The 18442-nt window shown below is 51.8% G+C and overlaps 13 non-coding genes across 13 annotated transcripts; all 13 read right to left on the bottom strand.

Annotated features, from left to right (window-relative positions):
* Positions 1 to 1260: 1260 nt before the first annotated feature.
* Positions 1261 to 1379, bottom strand: LOC126321905 (5S ribosomal RNA). Its single transcript, XR_007558635.1, has one exon. It is a non-coding gene; the product is annotated as a 5S ribosomal RNA (ribosomal RNA).
* A 1282-nt stretch (positions 1380 to 2661) lies between these two features.
* On the bottom strand, positions 2662 to 2780 carry LOC126321873 (5S ribosomal RNA). Its single transcript, XR_007558605.1, has one exon. It is a non-coding gene; the product is annotated as a 5S ribosomal RNA (ribosomal RNA).
* Positions 2781 to 4062: 1282 nt separating this feature from the next.
* On the bottom strand, positions 4063 to 4181 carry LOC126321904 (5S ribosomal RNA). Its single transcript, XR_007558634.1, has one exon. It is a non-coding gene; the product is annotated as a 5S ribosomal RNA (ribosomal RNA).
* Positions 4182 to 5463: 1282 nt separating this feature from the next.
* Positions 5464 to 5582, bottom strand: LOC126321871 (5S ribosomal RNA). The gene has a single exon (XR_007558603.1). It is a non-coding gene; the product is annotated as a 5S ribosomal RNA (ribosomal RNA).
* Positions 5583 to 6864: 1282 nt separating this feature from the next.
* Positions 6865 to 6983, bottom strand: LOC126321854 (5S ribosomal RNA). Its single transcript, XR_007558586.1, has one exon. It is a non-coding gene; the product is annotated as a 5S ribosomal RNA (ribosomal RNA).
* Positions 6984 to 8265: 1282 nt separating this feature from the next.
* Positions 8266 to 8384, bottom strand: LOC126321903 (5S ribosomal RNA). Its single transcript, XR_007558633.1, has one exon. It is a non-coding gene; the product is annotated as a 5S ribosomal RNA (ribosomal RNA).
* Positions 8385 to 9667: 1283 nt separating this feature from the next.
* Positions 9668 to 9786, bottom strand: LOC126321902 (5S ribosomal RNA). Its single transcript, XR_007558632.1, has one exon. It is a non-coding gene; the product is annotated as a 5S ribosomal RNA (ribosomal RNA).
* A 1283-nt stretch (positions 9787 to 11069) lies between these two features.
* Positions 11070 to 11188, bottom strand: LOC126321901 (5S ribosomal RNA). Its single transcript, XR_007558631.1, has one exon. It is a non-coding gene; the product is annotated as a 5S ribosomal RNA (ribosomal RNA).
* A 1282-nt stretch (positions 11189 to 12470) lies between these two features.
* LOC126321900 (5S ribosomal RNA) lies at positions 12471 to 12589 on the bottom strand. The gene has a single exon (XR_007558630.1). It is a non-coding gene; the product is annotated as a 5S ribosomal RNA (ribosomal RNA).
* A 1282-nt stretch (positions 12590 to 13871) lies between these two features.
* On the bottom strand, positions 13872 to 13990 carry LOC126321853 (5S ribosomal RNA). The gene has a single exon (XR_007558585.1). It is a non-coding gene; the product is annotated as a 5S ribosomal RNA (ribosomal RNA).
* Positions 13991 to 15271: 1281 nt separating this feature from the next.
* Positions 15272 to 15390, bottom strand: LOC126321864 (5S ribosomal RNA). The gene has a single exon (XR_007558596.1). It is a non-coding gene; the product is annotated as a 5S ribosomal RNA (ribosomal RNA).
* A 1282-nt stretch (positions 15391 to 16672) lies between these two features.
* LOC126321899 (5S ribosomal RNA) lies at positions 16673 to 16791 on the bottom strand. The gene has a single exon (XR_007558629.1). It is a non-coding gene; the product is annotated as a 5S ribosomal RNA (ribosomal RNA).
* A 1282-nt stretch (positions 16792 to 18073) lies between these two features.
* On the bottom strand, positions 18074 to 18192 carry LOC126321898 (5S ribosomal RNA). Its single transcript, XR_007558628.1, has one exon. It is a non-coding gene; the product is annotated as a 5S ribosomal RNA (ribosomal RNA).
* Positions 18193 to 18442: the final 250 nt, after the last annotated feature.

The raw sequence follows: 18442 nt of genomic DNA, 5'->3' as shown, positions 1-18442 counted from the left end.
GCACAAGAAGGCTTCGCCTCTCCTCCCAATACACGCAATCGCCATTTTCGGTGGCACATTTGACGCAAAGCACGTCCTTCCACCTCGAAGGCGACGCGCAGTGCGGCGCGCCGCCACGTGGGTCAGACGCACAACACAGCTGCTCGTTGCACCGCCTGTCATTCGTTTGGTTCGTGCGGCCTCCGACACTCGCGGGAGACGCACCTTGTTATTGTTGTCCGTCGCAGGGATTGCGCGCGGCCGGGCGGCGGGTGGACTGCGCGGGGTGTGGCAGTGTCCTGCTGGACCGAGAGAAGCGTTCTCACCTGCCTGACACGCGTCGCGCTTCTAGATATTTGCGTAATTCGCACGGTGCATAATCGGCTGTCACCTTCCGTCCCGACTTGTCCCGACTTTGCTCGACTGCCGCTCGCTGCCGCTCGGGTCGCGGTCCATGTGACAGCACAAGCACGAGGAACATCTGCGAGATGGGCGCGGGCCGAACCGGCGTGTCCGAGGCCACGTGTGCGGCCGTTCGGAGCTACCAGAGCAGCTCTGTGCCGCGCCGTGCCGTGGAAAGGTGCGAAAACATGCACACATGACACAGGCTTTTCGACAAAGTATCCATCTCTTGTAGCGACGAAAGGTAAATTTTTGTTTACAAATTTGCCGTTGTGCACTGCTACAAAACAATATGCCCTGACGTATTTCACAACATTTCTGTCACTTCATACTGTTTTGTTATTTCCAGAGACTCTTTGCAAGTCTTCCTTGGCGCACTCTTTTCAAACTGAGTTCCTTAATATCGTATCTTACGATAGTTTAAAATCAGTATGGAAGCATCTTTGTCACATGAGAAAGGTAGCATGAAAAAACGGCTGGCAGGGGTAGCGACAAGAAAGCAAGAAATGAAGACAGCCAGAGTTCCCAGGCGGTCGCCGATCCGAATATAAACGTTGTTGCTTATCTTCGGTGGTCGGACGGGAACAGGTTTTTTTTAATGTAGTTAGTTTTTGGAATTTAGCGCTCCTACAAAACAGTAGGCTCTGACGCATTTCAAGAGCACATCTGTCGATTCGCAGTGTTTCGTTATTTTCAACGAGTTCCTAGCACTCTTCCTCCGCGCATTCTTGTACAAACTGAGTTCATTACTGTAATTTCGCATCTTACGTTTAATACAGTAGTTTAAAATGCTTGTGGAAGCATCTTCGTCGCACCTGAGAGTTTGTATGAAAAGAGGGCTGGCAGGTGTAGTGACATAAAATTTAAAAGAAGAGAGGGAGCCAACAGCACCCGGTGTTCCCAGGCGGTCACCCATCCAAGTACTAACCGGGCCCGATGTTGCTTAACTTCGGTGATCGGACGAGAACCGGTGTATTCAACATGGTATGGCCGTTGGCGTCCTTATACTGTAGCCGCACGGCACAAGAAGGCTTCGCGTCTCCTCCCAATACACGCAATCGCCATTTTCGGTGGCACATTTGACGCAAAGCACGTCCTTCCACCTCGAAGGCGACGCGCAGTGCGGCGCGCCGCCACGTGGGTCAGACGCACAACACAGCTGCTCGTTGCACCGCCTGTCATTCGTTTGGTTCGTGCGGCCTCCGACACTCGCGGGAGACGCACCTTGTTATTGTTGTCCGTCGCAGGGATTGCGCGCGGCCGGGCGGCGGGTGGACTGCGCGGGGTGTGGCAGTGTCCTGCTGGACCGAGAGAAGCGTTCTCACCTGCCTGACACGCGTCGCGCTTCTAGATATTTGCGTAATTCGCACGGTGCATAATCGGCTGTCACCTTCCGTCCCGACTTGTCCCGACTTTGCTCGACTGCCGCTCGCTGCCGCTCGGGTCGCGGTCCATATGACAGCACAAGCACGAGGAACATCTGCGAGATGGGCGCGGGCCGAACCGGCGTGTCCGAGGCGACGTGTGCGGCCGTTCGGAGCTACCAGAGCAGCTCTGTGCCGCGCCGTGCCGTGGAAAGGTGCGAAAACATGCACACATGACACAGGCTTTTCGACAAAGTATCCATCTCTTGTAGCGACGAAAGGTAAATTTTTGTTTACAAATTTGCCGTTGTGCACTGCTACAAAACAATATGCCCTGACGTATTTCACAACATTTCTGTCACTTCATACTGTTTTGTTATTTCCAGAGACTCTTTGCAAGTCTTCCTTGGCGCACTCTTTTCAAATTGAGTTCCTTAATATCGTATCTTACGATAGTTTAAAATCAGTATGGAAGCATCTTTGTCACATGAGAAAGGTAGCATGAAAAAACGGCTGGCAGGGGTAGCGACAAGAAAGCAAGAAATGAAGACAGCCAGAGTTCCCAGGCGGTCGCCGATCCGAATATAAACGTTGTTGCTTATCTTCGGTGGTCGGACGGGAACAGGTTTTTTTTAATGTAGTTAGTTTTTGGAATTTAGCGCTCCTACAAAACAGTAGGCTCTGACGCATTTCAAGAGCACATCTGTCGATTCGCAGTGTTTCGTTATTTTCAACGAGTTCCTAGCACTCTTCCTCCGCGCATTCTTGTACAAACTGAGTTCATTACTGTAATTTCGCATCTTACGTTTAATACAGTAGTTTAAAATGCTTGTGGAAGCATCTTCGTCGCACCTGAGAGTTTGTATGAAAAGAGGGCTGGCAGGTGTAGTGACATAAAATTTAAAAGAAGAGAGGGAGCCAACAGCACCCAGTGTTCCCAGGCGGTCACCCATCCAAGTACTAACCGGGCCCGATGTTGCTTAACTTCGGTGATCGGACGACAACCGGTGTATTCAACATGGTATGGCCGTTGGCGTCCTTATACTGTAGCCGCACGGCACAAGAAGGCTTCGCCTCTCCTCCCAATACACGCAATCGCCATTTTCGGTGGCACATTTGACGCAAAGCACGTCCTTCCACCTCGAAGGCGACGCGCAGTGCGGCGCGCCGCCACGTGGGTCAGACGCACAACACAGCTGCTCGTTGCACCGCCTGTCATTCGTTTGGTTCGTGCGGCCTCCGACACTCGCGGGAGACGCACCTTGTTATTGTTGTCCGTCGCAGGGATTGCGCGCGGCCGGGCGGCGGGTGGACTGCGCGGGGTGTGGCAGTGTCCTGCTGGACCGAGAGAAGCGTTCTCACCTGCCTGACACGCGTCGCGCTTCTAGATATTTGCGTAATTCGCACGGTGCATAATCGGCTGTCACCTTCCGTCCCGACTTGTCCCGACTTTGCTCGACTGCCGCTCGCTGCCGCTCGGGTCGCGGTCCATATGACAGCACAAGCACGAGGAACATCTGCGAGATGGGCGCGGGCCGAACCGGCGTGTCCGAGGCGACGTGTGCGGCCGTTCGGAGCTACCAGAGCAGCTCTGTGCCGCGCCGTGCCGTGGAAAGGTGCGAAAACATGCACACAAGACACAGGCTTTTCGACAAAGTATCCATCTCTTGTAGCGACGAAAGGTAAATTTTTGTTTACAAATTTGCCGTTGTGCACTGCTACAAAACAATATGCCCTGACGTATTTCACAACATTTCTGTCACTTCATACTGTTTTGTTATTTCCAGAGACTCTTTGCAAGTCTTCCTTGGCGCACTCTTTTCAAACTGAGTTCCTTAATATCGTATCTTACGATAGTTTAAAATCAGTATGGAAGCATCTTTGTCACATGAGAAAGGTAGCATGAAAAAACGGCTGGCAGGGGTAGCGACAAGAAAGCAAGAAATGAAGACAGCCAGAGTTCCCAGGCGGTCGCCGATCCGAATATAAACGTTGTTGCTTATCTTCGGTGGTCGGACGGGAACAGGTTTTTTTTAATGTAGTTAGTTTTTGGAATTTAGCGCTCCTACAAAACAGTAGGCTCTGACGCATTTCAAGAGCACATCTGTCGATTCGCAGTGTTTCGTTATTTTCAACGAGTTCCTAGCACTCTTCCTCCGCGCATTCTTGTACAAACTGAGTTCATTACTGTAATTTCGCATCTTACGTTTAATACAGTAGTTTAAAATGCTTGTGGAAGCATCTTCGTCGCACCTGAGAGTTTGTATGAAAAGAGGGCTGGCAGGTGTAGTGACATAAAATTTAAAAGAAGAGAGGGAGCCAACAGCACCCGGTGTTCCCAGGCGGTCACCCATCCAAGTACTAACCGGGCCCGATGTTGCTTAACTTCGGTGATCGGACGAGAACCGGTGTATTCAACATGGTATGGCCGTTGGCGTCCTTATACTGTAGCCGCACGGCACAAGAAGGCTTCGCGTCTCCTCCCAATACACGCAATCGCCATTTTCGGTGGCACATTTGACGCAAAGCACGTCCTTCCACCTCGAAGGCGACGCGCAGTGCGGCGCGCCGCCACGTGGGTCAGACGCACAACACAGCTGCTCGTTGCACCGCCTGTCATTCGTTTGGTTCGTGCGGCCTCCGACACTCGCGGGAGACGCACCTTGTTATTGTTGTCCGTCGCAGGGATTGCGCGCGGCCGGGCGGCGGGTGGACTGCGCGGGGTGTGGCAGTGTCCTGCTGGACCGAGAGAAGCGTTCTCACCTGCCTGACACGCGTCGCGCTTCTAGATATTTGCGTAATTCGCACGGTGCATAATCGGCTGTCACCTTCCGTCCCGACTTGTCCCGACTTTGCTCGACTGCCGCTCGCTGCCGCTCGGGTCGCGGTCCATATGACAGCACAAGCACGAGGAACATCTGCGAGATGGGCGCGGGCCGAACCGGCGTGTCCGAGGCGACGTGTGCGGCCGTTCGGAGCTACCAGAGCAGCTCTGTGCCGCGCCGTGCCGTGGAAAGGTGCGAAAACATGCACACATGACACAGGCTTTTCGACAAAGTATCCATCTCTTGTAGCGACGAAAGGTAAATTTTTGTTTACAAATTTGCCGTTGTGCACTGCTACAAAACAATATGCCCTGACGTATTTCACAACATTTCTGTCACTTCATACTGTTTTGTTATTTCCAGAGACTCTTTGCAAGTCTTCCTTGGCGCACTCTTTTCAAATTGAGTTCCTTAATATCGTATCTTACGATAGTTTAAAATCAGTATGGAAGCATCTTTGTCACATGAGAAAGGTAGCATGAAAAAACGGCTGGCAGGGGTAGCGACAAGAAAGCAAGAAATGAAGACAGCCAGAGTTCCCAGGCGGTCGCCGATCCGAATATAAACGTTGTTGCTTATCTTCGGTGGTCGGACGGGAACAGGTTTTTTTTAATGTAGTTAGTTTTTGGAATTTAGCGCTCCTACAAAACAGTAGGCTCTGACGCATTTCAAGAGCACATCTGTCGATTCGCAGTGTTTCGTTATTTTCAACGAGTTCCTAGCACTCTTCCTCCGCGCATTCTTGTACAAACTGAGTTCATTACTGTAATTTCGCATCTTACGTTTAATACAGTAGTTTAAAATGCTTGTGGAAGCATCTTCGTCGCACCTGAGAGTTTGTATGAAAAGAGGGCTGGCAGGTGTAGTGACATAAAATTTAAAAGAAGAGAGGGAGCCAACAGCACCCAGTGTTCCCAGGCGGTCACCCATCCAAGTACTAACCGGGCCCGATGTTGCTTAACTTCGGTGATCGGACGACAACCGGTGTATTCAACATGGTATGGCCGTTGGCGTCCTTATACTGTAGCCGCACGGCACAAGAAGGCTTCGCCTCTCCTCCCAATACACGCAATCGCCATTTTCGGTGGCACATTTGACGCAAAGCACGTCCTTCCACCTCGAAGGCGACGCGCAGTGCGGCGCGCCGCCACGTGGGTCAGACGCACAACACAGCTGCTCGTTGCACCGCCTGTCATTCGTTTGGTTCGTGCGGCCTCCGACACTCGCGGGAGACGCACCTTGTTATTGTTGTCCGTCGCAGGGATTGCGCGCGGCCGGGCGGCGGGTGGACTGCGCGGGGTGTGGCAGTGTCCTGCTGGACCGAGAGAAGCGTTCTCACCTGCCTGACACGCGTCGCGCTTCTAGATATTTGCGTAATTCGCACGGTGCATAATCGGCTGTCACCTTCCGTCCCGACTTGTCCCGACTTTGCTCGACTGCCGCTCGCTGCCGCTCGGGTCGCGGTCCATATGACAGCACAAGCACGAGGAACATCTGCGAGATGGGCGCGGGCCGAACCGGCGTGTCCGAGGCGACGTGTGCGGCCGTTCGGAGCTACCAGAGCAGCTCTGTGCCGCGCCGTGCCGTGGAAAGGTGCGAAAACATGCACACAAGACACAGGCTTTTCGACAAAGTATCCATCTCTTGTAGCGACGAAAGGTAAATTTTTGTTTACAAATTTGCCGTTGTGCACTGCTACAAAACAATATGCCCTGACGTATTTCACAACATTTCTGTCACTTCATACTGTTTTGTTATTTCCAGAGACTCTTTGCAAGTCTTCCTTGGCGCACTCTTTTCAAACTGAGTTCCTTAATATCGTATCTTACGATAGTTTAAAATCAGTATGGAAGCATCTTTGTCACATGAGAAAGGTAGCATGAAAAAACGGCTGGCAGGGGTAGCGACAAGAAAGCAAGAAATGAAGACAGCCAGAGTTCCCAGGCGGTCGCCGATCCGAATATAAACGTTGTTGCTTATCTTCGGTGGTCGGACGGGAACAGGTTTTTTTTAATGTAGTTAGTTTTTGGAATTTAGCGCTCCTACAAAACAGTAGGCTCTGACGCATTTCAAGAGCACATCTGTCGATTCGCAGTGTTTCGTTATTTTCAACGAGTTCCTAGCACTCTTCCTCCGCGCATTCTTGTACAAACTGAGTTCATTACTGTAATTTCGCATCTTACGTTTAATACAGTAGTTTAAAATGCTTGTGGAAGCATCTTCGTCGCACCTGAGAGTTTGTATGAAAAGAGGGCTGGCAGGTGTAGTGACATAAAATTTAAAAGAAGAGAGGGAGCCAACAGCACCCAGTGTTCCCAGGCGGTCACCCATCCAAGTACTAACCGGGCCCGATGTTGCTTAACTTCGGTGATCGGACGAGAACCGGTGTATTCAACATGGTATGGCCGTTGGCGTCCTTATACTGTAGCCGCACGGCACAAGAAGGCTTCGCCTCTCCTCCCAATACACGCAATCGCCATTTTCGGTGGCACATTTGACGCAAAGCACGTCCTTCCACCTCGAAGGCGACGCGCAGTGCGGCGCGCCGCCACGTGGGTCAGACGCACAACACAGCTGCTCGTTGCACCGCCTGTCATTCGTTTGGTTCGTGCGGCCTCCGACACTCGCGGGAGACGCACCTTGTTATTGTTGTCCGTCGCAGGGATTGCGCGCGGCCGGGCGGCGGGTGGACTGCGCGGGGTGTGGCAGTGTCCTGCTGGACCGAGAGAAGCGTTCTCACCTGCCTGACACGCGTCGCGCTTCTAGATATTTGCGTAATTCGCACGGTGCATAATCGGCTGTCACCTTCCGTCCCGACTTGTCCCGACTTTGCTCGACTGCCGCTCGCTGCCGCTCGGGTCGCGGTCCATATGACAGCACAAGCACGAGGAACATCTGCGAGATGGGCGCGGGCCGAACCGGCGTGTCCGAGGCGACGTGTGCGGCCGTTCGGAGCTACCAGAGCAGCTCTGTGCCGCGCCGTGCCGTGGAAAGGTGCGAAAACATGCACACAAGACACAGGCTTTTCGACAAAGTATCCATCTCTTGTAGCGACGAAAGGTAAATTTTTGTTTACAAATTTGCCGTTGTGCACTGCTACAAAACAATATGCCCTGACGTATTTCACAACATTTCTGTCACTTCATACTGTTTTGTTATTTCCAGAGACTCTTTGCAAGTCTTCCTTGGCGCACTCTTTTCAAACTGAGTTCCTTAATATCGTATCTTACGATAGTTTAAAATCAGTATGGAAGCATCTTTGTCACATGAGAAAGGTAGCATGAAAAAACGGCTGGCAGGGGTAGCGACAAGAAAGCAAGAAATGAAGACAGCCAGAGTTCCCAGGCGGTCGCCGATCCGAATATAAACGTTGTTGCTTATCTTCGGTGGTCGGACGGGAACAGGTTTTTTTTAATGTAGTTAGTTTTTGGAATTTAGCGCTCCTACAAAACAGTAGGCTCTGACGCATTTCAAGAGCACATCTGTCGATTCGCAGTGTTTCGTTATTTTCAACGAGTTCCTAGCACTCTTCCTCCGCGCATTCTTGTACAAACTGAGTTCATTACTGTAATTTCGCATCTTACGTTTAATACAGTAGTTTAAAATGCTTGTGGAAGCATCTTCGTCGCACCTGAGAGTTTGTATGAAAAGAGGGCTGGCAGGTGTAGTGACATAAAATTTAAAAGAAGAGAGGGAGCCAACAGCACCCGGTGTTCCCAGGCGGTCACCCATCCAAGTACTAACCGGGCCCGATGTTGCTTAACTTCGGTGATCGGACGAGAACCGGTGTATTCAACATGGTATGGCCGTTGGCGTCCTTATACTGTAGCCGCACGGCACAAGAAGGCTTCGCGTCTCCTCCCAATACACGCAATCGCCATTTTCGGTGGCACATTTGACGCAAAGCACGTCCTTCCACCTCGAAGGCGACGCGCAGTGCGGCGCGCCGCCACGTGGGTCAGACGCACAACACAGCTGCTCGTTGCACCGCCTGTCATTCGTTTGGTTCGTGCGGCCTCCGACACTCGCGGGAGACGCACCTTGTTATTGTTGTCCGTCGCAGGGATTGCGCGCGGCCGGGCGGCGGGTGGACTGCGCGGGGTGTGGCAGTGTCCTGCTGGACCGAGAGAAGCGTTCTCACCTGCCTGACACGCGTCGCGCTTCTAGATATTTGCGTAATTCGCACGGTGCATAATCGGCTGTCACCTTCCGTCCCGACTTGTCCCGACTTTGCTCGACTGCCGCTCGCTGCCGCTCGGTCCGCGGTCCATATGACAGCACAAGCACGAGGAACATCTGCGAGATGGGCGCGGGCCGAACCGGCGTGTCCGAGGCGACGTGTGCGGCCGTTCGGAGCTACCAGAGCAGCTCTGTGCCGCGCCGTGCCGTGGAAAGGTGCGAAAACATGCACACAAGACACAGGCTTTTCGACAAAGTATCCATCTCTTGTAGCGACGAAAGGTAAATTTTTGTTTACAAATTTGCCGTTGTGCACTGCTACAAAACAATATGCCCTGACGTATTTCACAACATTTCTGTCACTTCATACTGTTTTGTTATTTCCAGAGACTCTTTGCAAGTCTTCCTTGGCGCACTCTTTTCAAACTGAGTTCCTTAATATCGTATCTTACGATAGTTTAAAATCAGTATGGAAGCATCTTTGTCACATGAGAAAGGTAGCATGAAAAAACGGCTGGCAGGGGTAGCGACAAGAAAGCAAGAAATGAAGACAGCCAGAGTTCCCAGGCGGTCGCCGATCCGAATATAAACGTTGTTGCTTATCTTCGGTGGTCGGACGGGAACAGGTTTTTTTTTAATGTAGTTAGTTTTTGGAATTTAGCGCTCCTACAAAACAGTAGGCTCTGACGCATTTCAAGAGCACATCTGTCGATTCGCAGTGTTTCGTTATTTTCAACGAGTTCCTAGCACTCTTCCTCCGCGCATTATTGTACAAACTGAGTTCATTACTGTAATTTCGCATCTTACGTTTAATACAGTAGTTTAAAATGCTTGTGGAAGCATCTTCGTCGCACCTGAGAGTTTGTATGAAAAGAGGGCTGGCAGGTGTAGTGACATAAAATTTAAAAGAAGAGAGGGAGCCAACAGCACCCGGTGTTCCCAGGCGGTCACCCATCCAAGTACTAACCGGGCCCGATGTTGCTTAACTTCGGTGATCGGACGAGAACCGGTGTATTCAACATGGTATGGCCGTTGGCGTCCTTATACTGTAGCCGCACGGCACAAGAAGGCTTCGCGTCTCCTCCCAATACACGCAATCGCCATTTTCGGTGGCACATTTGACGCAAAGCACGTCCTTCCACCTCGAAGGCGACGCGCAGTGCGGCGCGCCGCCACGTGGGTCAGACGCACAACACAGCTGCTCGTTGCACCGCCTGTCATTCGTTTGGTTCGTGCGGCCTCCGACACTCGCGGGAGACGCACCTTGTTATTGTTGTCCGTCGCAGGGATTGCGCGCGGCCGGGCGGCGGGTGGACTGCGCGGGGTGTGGCAGTGTCCTGCTGGACCGAGAGAAGCGTTCTCACCTGCCTGACACGCGTCGCGCTTCTAGATATTTGCGTAATTCGCACGGTGCATAATCGGCTGTCACCTTCCGTCCCGACTTGTCCCGACTTTGCTCGACTGCCGCTCGCTGCCGCTCGGGTCGCGGTCCATATGACAGCACAAGCACGAGGAACATCTGCGAGATGGGCGCGGGCCGAACCGGCGTGTCCGAGGCGACGTGTGCGGCCGTTCGGAGCTACCAGAGCAGCTCTGTGCCGCGCCGTGCCGTGGAAAGGTGCGAAAACATGCACACATGACACAGGCTTTTCGACAAAGTATCCATCTCTTGTAGCGACGAAAGGTAAATTTTTGTTTACAAATTTGCCGTTGTGCACTGCTACAAAACAATATGCCCTGACGTATTTCACAACATTTCTGTCACTTCATACTGTTTTGTTATTTCCAGAGACTCTTTGCAAGTCTTCCTTGGCGCACTCTTTTCAAACTGAGTTCCTTAATATCGTATCTTACGATAGTTTAAAATCAGTGTGGAAGCATCTTTGTCACATGAGAAAGGTAGCATGAAAAAACGGCTGGCAGGGGTAGCGACAAGAAAGCAAGAAATGAAGACAGCCAGAGTTCCCAGGCGGTCGCCGATCCGAATATAAACGTTGTTGCTTATCTTCGGTGGTCGGACGGGAACAGGTTTTTTTTTAATGTAGTTAGTTTTTGGAATTTAGCGCTCCTACAAAACAGTAGGCTCTGACGCATTTCAAGAGCACATCTGTCGATTCGCAGTGTTTCGTTATTTTCAACGAGTTCCTAGCACTCTTCCTCCGCGCATTCTTGTACAAACTGAGTTCATTACTGTAATTTCGCATCTTACGTTTAATACAGTAGTTTAAAATGCTTGTGGAAGCATCTTCGTCGCACCTGAGAGTTTGTATGAAAAGAGGGCTGGCAGGTGTAGTGACATAAAATTTAAAAGAAGAGAGGGAGCCAACAGCACCCGGTGTTCCCAGGCGGTCACCCATCCAAGTACTAACCGGGCCCGATGTTGCTTAACTTCGGTGATCGGACGAGAACCGGTGTATTCAACATGGTATGGCCGTTGGCGTCCTTATACTGTAGCCGCACGGCACAAGAAGGCTTCGCGTCTCCTCCCAATACACGCAATCGCCATTTTCGGTGGCACATTTGACGCAAAGCACGTCCTTCCACCTCGAAGGCGACGCGCAGTGCGGCGCGCCGCCACGTGGGTCAGACGCACAACACAGCTGCTCGTTGCACCGCCTGTCATTCGTTTGGTTCGTGCGGCCTCCGACACTCGCGGGAGACGCACCTTGTTATTGTTGTCCGTCGCAGGGATTGCGCGCGGCCGGGCGGCGGGTGGACTGCGCGGGGTGTGGCAGTGTCCTGCTGGACCGAGAGAAGCGTTCTCACCTGCCTGACACGCGTCGCGCTTCTAGATATTTGCGTAATTCGCACGGTGCATAATCGGCTGTCACCTTCCGTCCCGACTTGTCCCGACTTTGCTCGACTGCCGCTCGCTGCCGCTCGGGTCGCGGTCCATATGACAGCACAAGCACGAGGAACATCTGCGAGATGGGCGCGGGCCGAACCGGCGTGTCCGAGGCGACGTGTGCGGCCGTTCGGAGCTACCAGAGCAGCTCTGTGCCGCGCCGTGCCGTGGAAAGGTGCGAAAACATGCACACATGACACAGGCTTTTCGACAAAGTATCCATCTCTTGTAGCGACGAAAGGTAAATTTTTGTTTACAAATTTGCCGTTGTGCACTGCTACAAAACAATATGCCCTGACGTATTTCACAACATTTCTGTCACTTCATACTGTTTTGTTATTTCCAGAGACTCTTTGCAAGTCTTCCTTGGCGCACTCTTTTCAAACTGAGTTCCTTAATATCGTATCTTACGATAGTTTAAAATCAGTATGGAAGCATCTTTGTCACATGAGAAAGGTAGCATGAAAAAACGGCTGGCAGGGGTAGCGACAAGAAAGCAAGAAATGAAGACAGCCAGAGTTCCCAGGCGGTCGCCGATCCGAATATAAACGTTGTTGCTTATCTTCGGTGGTCGGACGGGAACAGGTTTTTTTTAATGTAGTTAGTTTTTGGAATTTAGCGCTCCTACAAAACAGTAGGCTCTGACGCATTTCAAGAGCACATCTGTCGATTCGCAGTGTTTCGTTATTTTCAACGAGTTCCTAGCACTCTTCCTCCGCGCATTCTTGTACAAACTGAGTTCATTACTGTAATTTCGCATCTTACGTTTAATACAGTAGTTTAAAATGCTTGTGGAAGCATCTTCGTCGCACCTGAGAGTTTGTATGAAAAGAGGGCTGGCAGGTGTAGTGACATAAAATTTAAAAGAAGAGAGGGAGCCAACAGCACCCGGTGTTCCCAGGCGGTCACCCATCCAAGTACTAACCGGGCCCGATGTTGCTTAACTTCGGTGATCGGACGAGAACCGGTGTATTCAACATGGTATGGCCGTTGGCGTCCTTATACTGTAGCCGCACGGCACAAGAAGGCTTCGCGTCTCCTCCCAATACACGCAATCGCCATTTTCGGTGGCACATTTGACGCAAAGCACGTCCTTCCACCTCGAAGGCGACGCGCAGTGCGGCGCGCCGCCACGTGGGTCAGACGCACAACACAGCTGCTCGTTGCACCGCCTGTCATTCGTTTGGTTCGTGCGGCCTCCGACACTCGCGGGAGACGCACCTTGTTATTGTTGTCCGTCGCAGGGATTGCGCGCGGCCGGGCGGCGGGTGGACTGCGCGGGGTGTGGCAGTGTCCTGCTGGACCGAGAGAAGCGTTCTCACCTGCCTGACACGCGTCGCGCTTCTAGATATTTGCGTAATTCGCACGGTGCATAATCGGCTGTCACCTTCCGTCCCGACTTGTCCCGACTTTGCTCGACTGCCGCTCGCTGCCGCTCGGGTCGCGGTCCATATGACAGCACAAGCACGAGGAACATCTGCGAGATGGGCGCGGGCCGAACCGGCGTGTCCGAGGCGACGTGTGCGGCCGTTCGGAGCTACCAGAGCAGCTCTGTGCCGCGCCGTGCCGTGGAAAGGTGCGAAAACATGCACACATGACACAGGCTTTTCGACAAAGTATCCATCTCTTGTAGCGACGAAAGGTAAATTTTTGTTTACAAATTTGCCGTTGTGCACTGCTACAAAACAATATGCCCTGACGTATTTCACAACATTTCTGTCACTTCATACTGTTTTGTTATTTCCAGAGACTCTTTGCAAGTCTTCCTTGGCGCACTCTTTTCAAATTGAGTTCCTTAATATCGTATCTTACGATAGTTTAAAATCAGTATGGAAGCATCTTTGTCACATGAGAAAGGTAGCATGAAAAAACGGCTGGCAGGGGTAGCGACAAGAAAGCAAGAAATGAAGACAGCCAGAGTTCCCAGGCGGTCGCCGATCCGAATATAAACGTTGTTGCTTATCTTCGGTGGTCGGACGGGAACAGGTTTTTTTTAATGTAGTTAGTTTTTGGAATTTAGCGCTCCTACAAAACAGTAGGCTCTGACGCATTTCAAGAGCACATCTGTCGATTCGCAGTGTTTCGTTATTTTCAACGAGTTCCTAGCACTCTTCCTCCGCGCATTCTTGTACAAACTGAGTTCATTACTGTAATTTCGCATCTTACGTTTAATACAGTAGTTTAAAATGCTTGTGGAAGCATCTTCGTCGCACCTGAGAGTTTGTATGAAAAGAGGGCTGGCAGGTGTAGTGACATAAAATTTAAAAGAAGAGAGGGAGCCAACAGCACCCAGTGTTCCCAGGCGGTCACCCATCCAAGTACTAACCGGGCCCGATGTTGCTTAACTTCGGTGATCGGACGAGAACCGGTGTATTCAACATGGTATGGCCGTTGGCGTCCTTATACTGTAGCCGCACGGCACAAGAAGGCTTCGCCTCTCCTCCCAATACACGCAATCGCCATTTTCGGTGGCACATTTGACGCAAAGCACGTCCTTCCACCTCGAAGGCGACGCGCAGTGCGGCGCGCCGCCACGTGGGTCAGACGCACAACACAGCTGCTCGTTGCACCGCCTGTCATTCGTTTGGTTCGTGCGGCCTCCGACACTCGCGGGAGACGCACCTTGTTATTGTTGTCCGTCGCAGGGATTGCGCGCGGCCGGGCGGCGGGTGGACTGCGCGGGGTGTGGCAGTGTCCTGCTGGACCGAGAGAAGCGTTCTCACCTGCCTGACACGCGTCGCGCTTCTAGATATTTGCGTAATTCGCACGGTGCATAATCGGCTGTCACCTTCCGTCCCGACTTGTCCCGACTTTGCTCGACTGCCGCTCGCTGCCGCTCGGGTCGCGGTCCATATGACAGCACAAGCACGAGGAACATCTGCGAGATGGGCGCGGGCCGAACCGGCGTGTCCGAGGCGACGTGTGCGGCCGTTCGGAGCTACCAGAGCAGCTCTGTGCCGCGCCGTGCCGTGGAAAGGTGCGAAAACATGCACACAAGACACAGGCTTTTCGACAAAGTATCCATCTCTTGTAGCGACGAAAGGTAAATTTTTGTTTACAAATTTGCCGTTGTGCACTGCTACAAAACAATATGCCCTGACGTATTTCACAACATTTCTGTCACTTCATACTGTTTTGTTATTTCCAGAGACTCTTTGCAAGTCTTCCTTGGCGCACTCTTTTCAAACTGAGTTCCTTAATATCGTATCTTACGATAGTTTAAAATCAGTATGGAAGCATCTTTGTCACATGAGAAAGGTAGCATGAAAAAACGGCTGGCAGGGGTAGCGACAAGAAAGCAAGAAATGAAGACAGCCAGAGTTCCCAGGCGGTCGCCGATCCGAATATAAACGTTGTTGCTTATCTTCGGTGGTCGGACGGGAACAGGTTTTTTTTAATGTAGTTAGTTTTTGGAATTTAGCGCTCCTACAAAACAGTAGGCTCTGACGCATTTCAAGAGCACATCTGTCGATTCGCAGTGTTTCGTTATTTTCAACGAGTTCCTAGCACTCTTCCTCCGCGCATTCTTGTACAAACTGAGTTCATTACTGTAATTTCGCATCTTACGTTTAATACAGTAGTTTAAATGCTTGTGGAAGCATTTTCGTCGCACCTGAGAGTTTGTATGAAAAGAGGGCTGGCAGGTGTAGTGACATAAAATTTAAAGGAAGAGAGGGAGCCAACAGCACCCGGTGTTCCCAGGCGGTCACCCATCCAAGTACTAACCGGGCCAGATGTTGCTTAACTTCGGTGATCGGACGAGAACCGGTGTATTCAACATGGTATGGCCGTTGGCGTCCTTATACTGTAGCCGCACGGCACAAGAAGGCTTCGCCTCTCCTCCCAATACACGCAATCGCCATTTTCGGTGGCACATTTGACGCAAAGCACGTCCTTCCACCTCGAAGGCGACGCGCAGTGCGGCGCGCCGCCACGTGGGTCAGACGCACAACACAGCTGCTCGTTGCACCGCCTGTCATTCGTTTGGTTCGTGCGGCCTCCGACACTCGCGGGAGACGCACCTTGTTATTGTTGTCCGTCGCAGGGATTGCGCGCGGCCGGGCGGCGGGTGGACTGCGCGGGGTGTGGCAGTGTCCTGCTGGACCGAGAGAAGCGTTCTCACCTGCCTGACACGCGTCGCGCTTCTAGATATTTGCGTAATTCGCACGGTGCATAATCGGCTGTCACCTTCCGTCCCGACTTGTCCCGACTTTGCTCGACTGCCGCTCGCTGCCGCTCGGGTCGCGGTCCATATGACAGCACAAGCACGAGGAACATCTGCGAGATGGGCGCGGGCCGAACCGGCGTGTCCGAGGCGACGTGTGCGGCCGTTCGGAGCTACCAGAGCAGCTCTGTGCCGCGCCGTGCCGTGGAAAGGTGCGAAAACATGCACACAAGACACAGGCTTTTCGACAAAGTATCCATCTCTTGTAGCGACGAAAGGTAAATTTTTGTTTACAAATTTGCCGTTGTGCACTGCTACAAAACAATATGCCCTGACGTATTTCACAACATTTCTGTCACTTCATACTGTTTTGTTATTTCCAGAGACTCTTTGCAAGTCTTCCTTGGCGCACTCTTTTCAAACTGAGTTCCTTAATATCGTATCTTACGATAGTTTAAAATCAGTATGGAAGCATCTTTGTCACATGAGAAAGGTAGCATGAAAAAACGGCTGGCAGGGGTAGCGACAAGAAAGCAAGAAATGAAGACAGCCAGAGTTCCCAGGCGGTCGCCGATCCGAATATAAACGTTGTTGCTTATCTTCGGTGGTCGGACGGGAACAGGTTTTTTTTAATGTAGTTAGTTTTTGGAATTTAGCGCTCCTACAAAACAGTAGGCTCTGACGCATTTCAAGAGCACATCTGTCGATTCGCAGTGTTTCGTTATTTTCAACGAGTTCCTAGCACTCTTCCTCCGCGCATTCTTGTACAAACTGAGTTCATTACTGTAATTTCGCATCTTACGTTTAATACAGTAGTTTAAAATGCTTGTGGAAGCATCTTCGTCGCACCTGAGAGTTTGTATGAAAAGAGGGCTGGCAGGTGTAGTGACATAAAATTTAAAAGAAGAGAGGGAGCCAACAGCACCCGGTGTTCCCAGGCGGTCACCCATCCAAGTACTAACCGGGCCCGATGTTGCTTAACTTCGGTGATCGGACGAGAACCGGTGTATTCAACATGGTATGGCCGTTGGCGTCCTTATACTGTAGCCGCACGGCACAAGAAGGCTTCGCCTCTCCTCCCAATACACGCAATCGCCATTTTCGGTGGCACATTTGACGCAAAGCACGTCCTTCCACCTCGAAGGCGACGCGCAGTGCGGCGCGCCGCCACGTGGGTCAGACGCACAACACAGCTGCTCGTTGCACCGCCTGTCATTCGTTTGGTTCGTGCGGCCTCCGACACTCGCGGGAGACGCACCTTGTTATTGTTGTCCGTCGCAGGGATTGCGCGCGGCCGGGCGGCGGGTGGACTGCGCGGGGTGTGGCAGTGTCCTGCTGGACCGAGAGAAGCGTTCTCACCTGCCTGACACGCGTCGCGCTTCTAGATATTTGCGTAATTCGCACGGTGCATAATCGGCTGTCACCTTCCGTCCCGACTTGTCCCGACTTTGCTCGACTGCCGCTCGCTGCCGCTCGGGTCGCGGTCCATATGACAGCACAAGCACGAGGAACATCTGCGAGATGGGCGCGGGCCGAACCGGCGTGTCCGAGGCGACGTGTGCGGCCGTTCGGAGCTACCAGAGCAGCTCTGTGCCGCGCCGTGCCGTGGAAAGGTGCGAAAACATGCACACATGACACAGGCTTTTCGACAAAGTATCCATCTCTTGTAGCGACGAAAGGTAAATTTTTGTTTACAAATTTGCCGTTGTGCACTGCTACAAAACAATATGCCCTGACGTATTTCACAACATTTCTGTCACTTCATACTGTTTTGTTATTTCCAGAGACTCTTTGCAAGTCTTCCTTGGCGCACTCTTTTCAAACTGAGTTCCTTAATATCGTATCTTACGATAGTTTAAAATCAGTATGGAAGCATCTTTGTCACATGAGAAAGGTAGCATGAAAAAACGGCTGGCAGGGGTAGCGACAAGAAAGCAAGAAATGAAGACAGCCAGAGTTCCCAGGCGGTCGCCGATCCGAATATAAACGTTGTTGCTTATCTTCGGTGGTCGGACGGGAACAGGTTTTTTTTAATGTAGTTAGTTTTTGGAATTTAGCGCTCCTACAAAACAGTAGGCTCTGACGCATTTCAAGAGCACATCTGTCGATTCGCAGTGTTTCGTTATTTTCAACGAGTTCCTAGCACTCTTCCTCCGCGCATTCTTGTACAAACTGAGTTCATTACTGTAATTTCGCATCTTACGTTTAATACAGTAGTTTAAAATGCTTGTGGAAGCATCTTCGTCGCACCTGAGAGTTTGTATGAAAAGAGGGCTGGCAGGTGTAGTGACATAAAATTTAAAAGAAGAGAGGGAGCCAACAGCACCCGGTGTTCCCAGGCGGTCACCCATCCAAGTACTAACCGGGCCCGATGTTGCTTAACTTCGGTGATCGGACGAGAACCGGTGTATTCAACATGGTATGGCCGTTGGCGTCCTTATACTGTAGCCGCACGGCACAAGAAGGCTTCGCGTCTCCTCCCAATACACGCAATCGCCATTTTCGGTGGCACATTTGACGCAAAGCACGTCCTTCCACCTCGAAGGCGACGCGCAGTGCGGCGCGCCGCCACGTGGGTCAGACGCACAACACAGCTGCTCGTTGCACCGCCTGTCATTCGTTTGGTTCGTGCGGCCTCCGACACTCGCGGGAGACGCACCTTGTTATTGTTGTCCGTCGCAGG

This window comes from Schistocerca gregaria, unplaced genomic scaffold (genome assembly GCF_023897955.1).
Source record: "Schistocerca gregaria isolate iqSchGreg1 unplaced genomic scaffold, iqSchGreg1.2 ptg000774l, whole genome shotgun sequence".
Taxonomy (NCBI): domain Eukaryota; kingdom Metazoa; phylum Arthropoda; class Insecta; order Orthoptera; family Acrididae; genus Schistocerca; species Schistocerca gregaria.
The sequence above is the reverse complement of the archived record's forward strand: the minus strand, read 5'-3'. Positions and strand labels throughout refer to the sequence as shown.